General features: G+C 63.6%; 2 non-coding genes across 2 annotated transcripts; both read left to right on the plus strand.

Moving 5' to 3' along the window:
• Positions 1 to 360: 360 nt before the first annotated feature.
• Positions 361 to 479, plus strand: LOC131871727 (5S ribosomal RNA). The gene has a single exon (XR_009369933.1). It is a non-coding gene; the product is annotated as a 5S ribosomal RNA (ribosomal RNA).
• A 7,804-nt stretch (positions 480 to 8,283) lies between these two features.
• On the plus strand, positions 8,284 to 8,402 carry LOC131871728 (5S ribosomal RNA). Its single transcript, XR_009369934.1, has one exon. It is a non-coding gene; the product is annotated as a 5S ribosomal RNA (ribosomal RNA).
• Positions 8,403 to 10,385: the final 1,983 nt, after the last annotated feature.

A 10,385-nucleotide genomic window follows, 5' to 3' on the forward strand; every position in this document is an offset into this window, starting at 1 on the left:
CCGAGCGCCTTGGTGCACCGGGGCAAGATCGAGCGTGCACCCGAGGCGCCCCGAACATGCACCAAGGTGCACTCGGCCCACATGTGAGCGCAGGTCGTTGCGCCCGAGGTGGTGTGTGGGCACCGCGTTGCAGACGGGACACTGCACGCACACGACGCCCCCTCCAGGTGCACGCACGTAGGCCGGGCCGGGTGCACACCCGACGCCCTAGCAAGGTGCGCGCACCCGGGCAGGGCTCACACTTGGCGAACGGGGCGCACTTCGCGAGGGAGGGTGTGCACCTCGACGGGGGTGGGTGGCCGGGGTGGATTCGCACGTGGGTCGCGGTTTGCTAAGTACACACTGCGACAAGCTCATAACGGGTGCGATCATACCAGCGTTAGTGCACCGGATCCCATCAGAACTCCGCAGTTAAGCGCGCTTGGGCCGGAGTAGTACTGGGATGGGTGACCTCCCGGGAAGTCCCGGTGTTGCACCCTTTTTTAGTTTTTCGCCGGGCGTCGCAATGCTATTTGAATAAACCTTTTGCCCGTTTGCGTTCTCGTCGGGGCCGGGCCGGGCCGGGGTGCGCTGCCCGCACTACCGCGCGCGCGGGGGCGACACCGAGCGCGCACCCGAGGCGCCCCGAGCACACAGGCCACGGTGCAACCCGGGCGTTGTGCGCGCACCCCGGTGCGCCCGAGGTGCTGCGCGCGCACCCAGGTGAAATCGGTGTGCACCTCGGCCAGTGCGCGCTCGGTCGAGTCGCGCACGTTGGCCAAGGTGCACGGTGATGTTTCTTACTCTAAGGTTCCGCACCAGACGCCCGGGACAGGTGAGCGAAGCTGGGCGGGGCCGGGTGCGCGGCCGGGGCAGGTGCACGCAGCTGGAGAGAGCTTTGGAGCACACTTCGGAGCGCACCAATGATGCGCTCCATTCAAAAGTTTCCTGAAAAGGCAAAAAAAGTTGAGATTATAGAATTTCCCACTTGAGAGATTGTAAAAAAAAAAAATTTAAAATGAAGGAAACGCGGGTGCCAAGGTGTGCGCAGCCCAGCCAAGGTGTGCGCACCAAGGCGCCCACCCTGGCGAAGGTGCACGCAAGGTGCGCACCCGAGGCAAACCGGACAATTAACCCAACTTTCGACTTCGCGCGCACCTTGGAGCGCACTTCGGAGCGCTCCTTGGTGCGCACCAATCTTGGGCACCTCGGAGTGCACCATGGCGCCCACCAAGGTGCGCACCCGGGGCAAACCGAGCTCCGACTTCGTGCGCACCTTGGAGCGCACGAAAGGTGCGCACCATGGCGCCCACCAAGGTGCGCAGCCCAGCCAAGGCGTGCGCATCAAGGTGCGCACCCTGGCGAAGGTGCGCACCCGGGGCAAACCGAGCTCCGACTTCGTGCGCACCTTGGAGCGCACAAAAGGTGCGCAACCCAGCCAAGGTGTGCGCACCCCGGTCAAACCGAGCTCCGAATCGTGCGCACCAGAGGTGCACGCCATCGTGCGCACCTTGGAGCACACTTCGGAGCCCTCCTTGGTGCGCGCCGATGTTGCGCACCTCGGAGCGCACCCGGGGAAAACAATGCAATTAACCCGACTTTCGACTTCGTGGGCACCTCGGAGCGCTCTCGGGTTCGCACCTCGGAGCACACCGAGGTGCGCACCTTTGATGCGCTGCCTTCACCAATTTCCAGAAAAGGCAAGAAAACATTGAGAAGGTGTGCGCACCGAGGTGCCCACCCTGGCGAAGGTGCACGCGAGGTGCGCACCCGGGGCAAACCGGGCTCCGACTTCGTGCACGCCGCACCTTGGAGCACACTTCGGAGCGCTCCTTGGTGCGCACCAGGGCGCGCAACCCAGCCGAGGTGCCCACCCCGGCGAAGGTGCACGCGAGGTGCGCACCCGGGGCAAACCGGGCTCCGACTTCGTGCACGCCATGGTGCCCACCGCGGCGAAGGTGCACGCGAGGTGCGCACCCGGGGCAAACCGGGCTCCGACTTCGTGCACGCCGCACCTTGGAGCACACTTCGGAGCGCTCCTTGGTGCGCACCATGGTGCCCACCAGGGCGCGCAACCCCGCCGAAGGTGCACGCGAGGTGCGCACCCGGGGCAAACCGGGCTCCGACTTCGTGCACGCCGCACCTTGGAGCACACTTCGGAGCGCTCCTTGGTGCGCACCATGGTGCCCACCAGGGCGCGCAACCCCGCCGAAGGTGCACGCGAGGTGCGCACCCGGGGCAAACCGGGCTCCGACTTCGTGCACGCCATGGTGCGCACCGCGGCGAAGGTGCGCACCCGGGGCAAACCGGGCTCCGACTTCGTGCACGCCGCACCTTGGAGCACACTTCGGAGCGCTCCTTGGTGCGCACCAGGGCGCGCAACCCAGCCGAGGTGCCCACCCCGGCGAAGGTGCACGCGAGGTGCGTACCCGGGGCAAACCGGGCTCCGACTTCGTGCACGCCGCACCTTGGAGCACACTTCGGAGCGCTCCTTGGTGCGCACCATGGTGCCCACCAGGCCGCGCAACCCAGCCAAGGTGTGCGCACCAAGGTGCACGCGAGGTGCGCACCCGGGGCAAACCGGGGTCCGACTTCGTGCACGCCGCACCTTGGAGCACACATCGGGGCGCTCCCGGGTTCGCACCGGCGTTGCGCACCGTGGTGGGCACCTCGGAGCACACCAAGGTGGGCAGCGAGGTGCGCACCTTTGATGCGATGCCTTCACTAATTTCCATAAAAGGCAAAAAAAAAACGAGATTTTAAAATTTCCGTTTTGAAAGATAGTGAGAAAAAGGGAATGCTGGTGCCATCTTGAGCCCGCCCTGGTGCGCAGCCCAGCCAAGGTGTGCGCACCAAGGTGCCCACCCTGGCGAAGGTGCGCGCCCGGGCAATTAACCCAACTTCCAACTTCGCGCGCGCCAGGGTGGGAGCGCACCCAACAACCGGGCCTGGGAAGAGCCAATGCGAGAAACCCCACCAAACGCTCTGACAAAAAAAGAGGGGGCGCTCCAGTAACCCCGCTTCGGAGCGCACCCTGGGCAAACCCAGCCAAGGTGCCCACCCCGGCCAAGGTGCAGGCGAGGTGCGCACCCGGGGCAAACCGGGCTCCGACAACGTGCACGCCGCACCTTGGAGCACACTTCGTAGCGCTCCCGGGTGCGCACCTCAGAGCACACCAAGGTGGGCAGCGAGGTGCGCACCTTTGATGCGCTGCCTTCACTAATTTCCAGAAAAGGCAAAAAAAAAAGGAGATTTTAAAATTTCCGTTTTGAAAGATAGTGAAAAAAACGGAACGCGCGTGCCATCTTGAGCCCGCCCTGGTGCGCAGCCCAGGTAAGGTGCCCACCCTGGCAAAGGTGCGCACCCGGGCAATTAACCCTACTTCCGACTTCGTGCGCGCCAGGGTGGCAACCGGGCCTCGGAAGAGCCAATGCGAGAAACCCCACCAAACGCTCCGACAAAAAAAGAGGCGGCGCTCCAATAACCCCGCTTCGGAGCGCAGCCGGGGCAAACCCAGCCAAGGTGCCCACCCCGACGAAGGTGCACGCGAGGTGCGCACCCGGGGCAAACCGGGCTCCGACAACGTGCACGCAGCACCTTGGAGCACACTTCGAAGCACTCCCGGGTGCCCACCGGCGTTGCGCACCGTGGTGGGCAGCGAGGTGCGCACCTTTGATGCGCTGCCTTCACTAATTTCCAGAAAAAGGCAAAAAAAAATGAGATTTTAAAATTTCCGTTTTGAAAGATAGTGAAAAAAAAGGAACGCGGGTGCCATCTTGAGCCCGCCCTGGTGCGCAGCCCAGGCAAGGCATGCGCACCAAGGTGCCCACCCGAGGTGCACACCCGGGGCAAACCGGGCTCCGACTTCGTGCAGGCCGCACCTTGGAGCACACTTCGGAGCGCTCCTTGGTGCGCACCATGGTGCCCACCAGGGCGCGCAACCCAGCCAAGGTCTGCACACTAAGGTGCCCACCCCGGCGAAGGTGCACGCGAGGTGCGCACCCGGGGCAAACCGGGCTCCGACTTCGTGCACGCCATGGTGCCCACCGCGGCGAAGGTGCACGCGAGGTGCGCACCCGAGGCAAACCGGGCTCCGACTTCGTGCACGCCGCACCTTGGAGCACACTTCGGAGCGCTCCTTGGTGCGCACCATGGTGCCCACCAGGGCGCGCAACCCAGCCAAGGTGTGCGCACCAAGGTGCACGCGAGGTGCGCACCCGGGGCAAACCGGGGTCCGACTTCGTGCACGCCGCACCTTGGAGCACACATCGGAGCGCTCCCAGGTTCGCACCAGCGTTGCGCACCTTTGATGCGCTGCCTTCACTAATTTCCAGAAAAGGCAAAAAAAAACGATATTTTAAAATTTCCGTTCTGAAAGATAGTGAAAAAAACGGAACGCGGGTGCCATCTTGAGCCCTTCCTGGTGCGCAGCCCAGGCAAGTTGTGCGCACCAAGGTGCCCACCCTGGCGGAGGTGCGCGCCCGGGGCAAACCGGGCTCCGACTTCGTGCACTGCATGGTGCCCACCAAGGCGCGCAACCCAGCCAAGGTGCCCACCGCAGCGAAGGTGCACGCGAGGTGCACACCCGGGGCAAACCGGGCTCCGACTTCGTGCACGCCGCACCTTGGAGCACACTTCAGAGCGCTCCTTGGTGCGCACCAGGGCGCGCAACCCAGCCGAGGTGCCCACCCCGGCGAAGGTGCACGCGAGGTGCGCACCCGGGGCAAACCGGGCTCCGACTTCGTGCACGCCATGGTGCCCACCGCGGCGAAGGTGCGCACCCGGGGCAAACCGGGCTCCGACTTCGTGCACGCCGCACCTTGGAGCACACTTCGGAGCGCTCCTTGGTGCGCACCATGGTGCCCACCAGGCCGCGCAACCCAGCCAAGGTGTGCGCACCAAGGTGCACGCGAGGTGCGCACCCGGGGCAAACCGGGGTCCGACTTCGTGCACGCCGCACCTTGGAGCACACATCGGGGCGCTCCCGGGTTCGCACCGGCGTTGCGCACCGTGGTGGGCACCTCGGAGCACACCAAGGTGGGCAGCGAGGTGCGCACCTTTGATGCGATGCCTTCACTAATTTCCATAAAAGGCAAAAAAAAAACGAGATTTTAAAATTTCCGTTTTGAAAGATAGTGAGAAAAAGGGAATGCTGGTGCCATCTTGAGCCCGCCCTGGTGCGCAGCCCAGCCAAGGTTTGCGCACCAAGGTGCCCACCCTGGCGAAGGTGCGCGCCCGGGCAATTAACCCAACTTCCAACTTCGCGCGCGCCAGGGTGGGAGCGCACCCAACAACCGGGCCTGGGAAGAGCCAATGCGAGAAACCCCACCAAACTCTCTGACAAAAAAAGAGGGGGCGCTCCAGTAACCCCGCTTCGGAGCGCACCCTGGGCAAACCCAGCCAAGGTGCCCACCCCGGCCAAGGTGCAGGCGAGGTGCGCACCCGGGGCAAACCGGGCTCCGACAACGTGCACGCCGCACCTTGGAGCACACTTCGTAGCGCTCCCGGGTGCGCACCTCAGAGCACACCAAGGTGGGCAGCGAGGTGCGCACCTTTGATGCGCTGCCTTCACTAATTTCCAGAAAAGGCAAAAAAAAAAGGAGATTTTAAAATTTCCGTTTTGAAAGATAGTGAAAAAAACGGAACGCGCGTGCCATCTTGAGCCCGCCCTGGTGCGCAGCCCAGGTAAGGTGCCACCCTGGCAAAGGTGCGCACCCGGGCAATTAACCCTACTTCCGACTTCGTGCGCGCCAGGGTGGCAACCGGGCCTCGGAAGAGCCAATGCGAGAAACCCCACCAAACGCTCCGACAAAAAAAGAGGCGGCGCTCCAATAACCCCGCTTCGGAGCGCAGCCGGGGCAAACCAAGCCAAGGTGCCCACCCCGACGAAGGTGCACGCGAGGTGCGCACCCGGGGCAAACCGGGCTCCGACAACGTGCACGCAGCACCTTGGAGCACACTTCGAAGCACTCCCGGGTGCCCACCGGCGTTGCGCACCGTGGTGGGCAGCGAGGTGCGCACCTTTGATGCGCTGCCTTCACTAATTTCCAGAAAAAGGCAAAAAAAAATGAGATTTTAAAATTTCCGTTTTGAAAGATAGTGAAAAAAAAGGAACGCGGGTGCCATCTTGAGCCCGCCCTGGTGCGCAGCCCAGGCAAGGCATGCGCACCAAGGTGCCCACCCGAGGTGCACACCCGGGGCAAACCGGGCTCCGACTTCGTGCAGGCCGCACCTTGGAGCACACTTCGGAGCGCTCCTTAGTGCGCACCATGGTGCCCACCAGGGCGCACCCGAGGCAAACCGGGCTCCGACTTCGTGCACGCCGCACCTTGGAGCACACATCGGAGCGCTCCCAGGTTCGCACCAGCGTTGCGCACCTTTGATGCGCTGCCTTCACTAATTTCCAGAAAAGGCAAAAAAAAACGATATTTTAAAATTTCCGTTCTGAAAGATAGTGAAAAAAACGGAACGCGGGTGCCATCTTGAGCCCTTCCTGATGCGCAGCCCAGGCAAGTTGTGCGCACCAAGGTGCCCACCCTGGCGGAGGTGCGCGCCCGGGGCAAACCGGGCTCCGACTTCGTGCACTGCATGGTGCCCACCAAGGCGCGCAACCCAGCCAAGGTGCCCACCGCAGCGAAGGTGCACGCGAGGTGCGCACCCGAGGTGCACACCCGGGGCAAACCGGGCTCCGACTTCGTGCACGCCGCACCTTGGAGCACACTTCAGAGCGCTCCTTGGTACGCACCAGGGCGCGCAACCCAGCCAAGGTGCTCACCCCGGCGAAGGTGCACGCGAGGTGCGCACCCGGGGCAAACCGGGCTCGGACTTCGTGCACGCCGCACCTTGGAGCACACATCGGAGCGCTCCCGGGTTCGCACCAGCATTGCGCACCTTTGATGCGCTGCCTTCACTAATTTCCAGAAAAGGCAAAAAAAAGAAAAAAATGAGATTTTAAAATTTCCGTTTTGAAAGATAGTGAAAAAAACGGAACGCGGGTGCCATCTTGAGCCCGCCCTGGTGTGCAGCCCAGGCAAGTTGTGCGCACCAAGGCACCCACCCTGGCCAAGGTGGGTCACGGGGTGGGTCCTAGGGTGGGTAACGGGGTGGGTACTAAGGTGCGTGCCAAGGTGGGTCATAGGGTGGGTGCCAAGGTGGGCACCAGGGTGGGTGTGCACCAACCCTAGCCAGGGTAGGTCACGGGGTGGTTGTCGGGGTGGGCGTCAAGGAGCCAAGGTGGGTGGCAAGTAGCCAAGTTGCGTGCCAAGGTGGGTGTCGGGGTGGGTGCCAAGGATCCAAGGTGGGTGCCAAGGAACCAAGGTGGGTGTCTGGGTGGGTGCCGAGGTGGGAGCCAGGGTGGGTCCCAAGGTGAGTGCAAAGGTGGGTGCCAGGGTCAAGGTGAGTGCCAATGTGGGTTCCAAGGTGCCAGGGTCAGGGTGAGTGCCAATGTGGGTTCAAAGGTGCTAAGTTGGGTGCGAGGTTGGGTGCGAGGGTGGGTGGGTGCCAAGGTGTGCTAGGTGGAAGCCCGGGTGGGTCGGCATCCCATGGGTGTCGAGTTGGGTGCCTGATGGGTGCTTCTTGTCAAGTTTTAGTCGTCGGGACTCATTTCGAGCCTTAGAGGTCGTTTCTTGTCCGGTTGCCCTGTCTTCGACCTGGGAACCCAATTTTGGTCCTCGGGTCCCATTTTTTTTTGTCTCGCATCCCACTTTTGGCCTGTGGCCTTTTCGGGGTCGATTCTCGTTTTGGGCATCAGAGCATGTTTCTTCTCCTAAAACCCAATATTTGTTTATTAAGTCTCGGAACACATTTTTGTTCTCGTGGACCCATCATGGGTCTTGGAACGCATTTGTGGTCCTTGGGTCCCATTTTGCATCCCGAAACTTGTGTTTTGGTGCTTGATCCCTATTTTGGGTGCCCACCTTGCACCAAGTGCGCACCCGGGGCAAACCGAGCGCCTTGGTGCACCGGGGCAAGATCGAGCGTGCACCCGAGGCGCCCCGAACATGCACCAAGGTGCACTCGGCCCACATGTGAGCGCAGGTCGTTGCGCCCGAGGTGGTGTGTGGGCACCGCGTTGCAGACGGGACACTGCACGCACACGACGCCCCCTCCAGGTGCACGCACGTAGGCCGGGCCGGGTGCACACCCGACGCCCTAGCAAGGTGCGCGCACCCGGGCAGGGCTCACACTTGGCGAACGGGGCGCACTTCGCGAGGGAGGGTGTGCACCTCGACGGGGGTGGGTGGCCGGGGTGGATTCGCACGTGGGTCGCGGTTTGCTAAGTACACACTGCGACAAGCTCATAACGGGTGCGATCATACCAGCGTTAGTGCACCGGATCCCATCAGAACTCCGCAGTTAAGCGCGCTTGGGCCGGAGTAGTACTGGGATGGGTGACCTCCCGGGAAGTCCCGGTGTTGCACCCTTTTTTAGTTTTTCGCCGGGCGTCGCAATGCTATTTGAATAAACCTTTTGCCCGTTTGCGTTCTCGTCGGGGCCGGGCCGGGCCGGGGTGCGCTGCCCGCACTACCGCGCGCGCGGGGGGCGACACCGAGCGCGCACCCGAGGCGCCCCGAGCACACAGGCCACGGTGCAACCCGGGCGTTGTGCGCGCACCCCGGTGCGCCCGAGGTGCTGCGCGCGCACCCAGGTGAAATCGGTGTGCACCTCGGCCAGTGCGCGCTCGGTCGAGTCGCGCACGTTGGCCAAGGTGCACGGTGATGTTTCTTACTCTAAGGTTCCGCACCAGACGCCCGGGACAGGTGAGCGAAGCTGGGCGGGGCCGGGTGCGCGGCCGGGGCAGGTGCACGCAGCTGGAGAGAGCTTTGGAGCACACTTCGGAGCGCACCAATGATGCGCTCCATTCAAAAGTTTCCTGAAAAGGCAAAAAAAGTTGAGATTATAGAATTTCCCACTTGAGAGATTGTAAAAAAAAAAAATTTAAAATGAAGGAAACGCGGGTGCCAAGGTGTGCGCAGCCCAGCCAAGGTGTGCGCACCAAGGCGCCCACCCTGGCGAAGGTGCACGCAAGGTGCGCACCCGAGGCAAACCGGACAATTAACCCAACTTTCGACTTCGCGCGCACCTTGGAGCGCACTTCGGAGCGCTCCTTGGTGCGCACCAATCTTGGGCACCTCGGAGTGCACCATGGCGCCCACCAAGGTGCGCACCCGGGGCAAACCGAGCTCCGACTTCGTGCGCACCTTGGAGCGCACGAAAGGTGCGCACCATGGCGCCCACCAAGGTGCGCAGCCCAGCCAAGGCGTGCGCATCAAGGTGCGCACCCTGGCGAAGGTGCGCACCCGGGGCAAACCGAGCTCCGACTTCGTGCGCACCTTGGAGCGCACAAAAGGTGCGCAACCCAGCCAAGGTGTGCGCACCCCGGTCAAACCGAGCTCCGAATCGTGCGCACCAGAGGTGCACGCCATCGTGCGCACCTTGGAGCACACTTCGGAGCCCTCCTTGGTGCGCGCCGATGTTGCGCACCTCGGAGCGCACCCGGGGAAAACAATGCAATTAACCCGACTTTCGACTTCGTGGGCACCTCGGAGCGCTCTCGGGTTCGCACCTCGGAGCACACCGAGGTGCGCACCTTTGATGCGCTGCCTTCACCAATTTCCAGAAAAGGCAAGAAAACATTGAGAAGGTGTGCGCACCGAGGTGCCCACCCTGGCGAAGGTGCACGCGAGGTGCGCACCCGGGGCAAACCGGGCTCCGACTTCGTGCATGCCGCACCTTGGAGCACACTTCAGAGCGCTCCTTGGTGCGCACCAGGGCGCGCAACCCAGCCGAGGTGCCCACCCCGGCGAAGGTGCACGCGAGGTGCGCACCCGGGGCAAACCGGGCTCCGACTTCGTGCACGCCATGGTGCCCACCGCGGCGAAGGTGCACGCGAGGTGCGCACCCGGGGCAAACCGGGCTCCGACTTCGTGCACGCCGCACCTTGGAGCACACTTCGGAGCGCTCCTTGGTGCGCACCATGGTGCCCACCAGGGCGCGCAACCCCGCCGAAGGTGCACGCGAGGTGCGCACCCGGGGCAAACCGGGCTCCGACTTCGTGCACGCCGCACCTTGGAGCACACTTCGGAGCGCTCCTTGGTGCGCACCATGGTGCCCACCAGGGCGCGCAACCCCGCCGAAGGTGCACGCGAGGTGCGCACCCGGGGCAAACCGGGCTCCGACTTCGTGCACGCCATGGTGCGCACCGCGGCGAAGGTGCGCACCCGGGGCAAACCGGGCTCCGACTTCGTGCACGCCGCACCTTGGAGCACACTTCGGAGCGCTCCTTGGTGCGCACCAGGGCGCGCAACCCAGCCGAGGTGCCCACCCCGGCGAAGGTGCACGCGAGGTGCGTACCCGGGGCAAACCGGGCTCCGACTTCGTGCACGCCGCACCTTGGAGCACACTTC

Source organism: Cryptomeria japonica, unplaced genomic scaffold (genome assembly GCF_030272615.1).
Source record: "Cryptomeria japonica unplaced genomic scaffold, Sugi_1.0 HiC_scaffold_448, whole genome shotgun sequence".
NCBI classification, from domain to species: domain Eukaryota; kingdom Viridiplantae; phylum Streptophyta; class Pinopsida; order Cupressales; family Cupressaceae; genus Cryptomeria; species Cryptomeria japonica.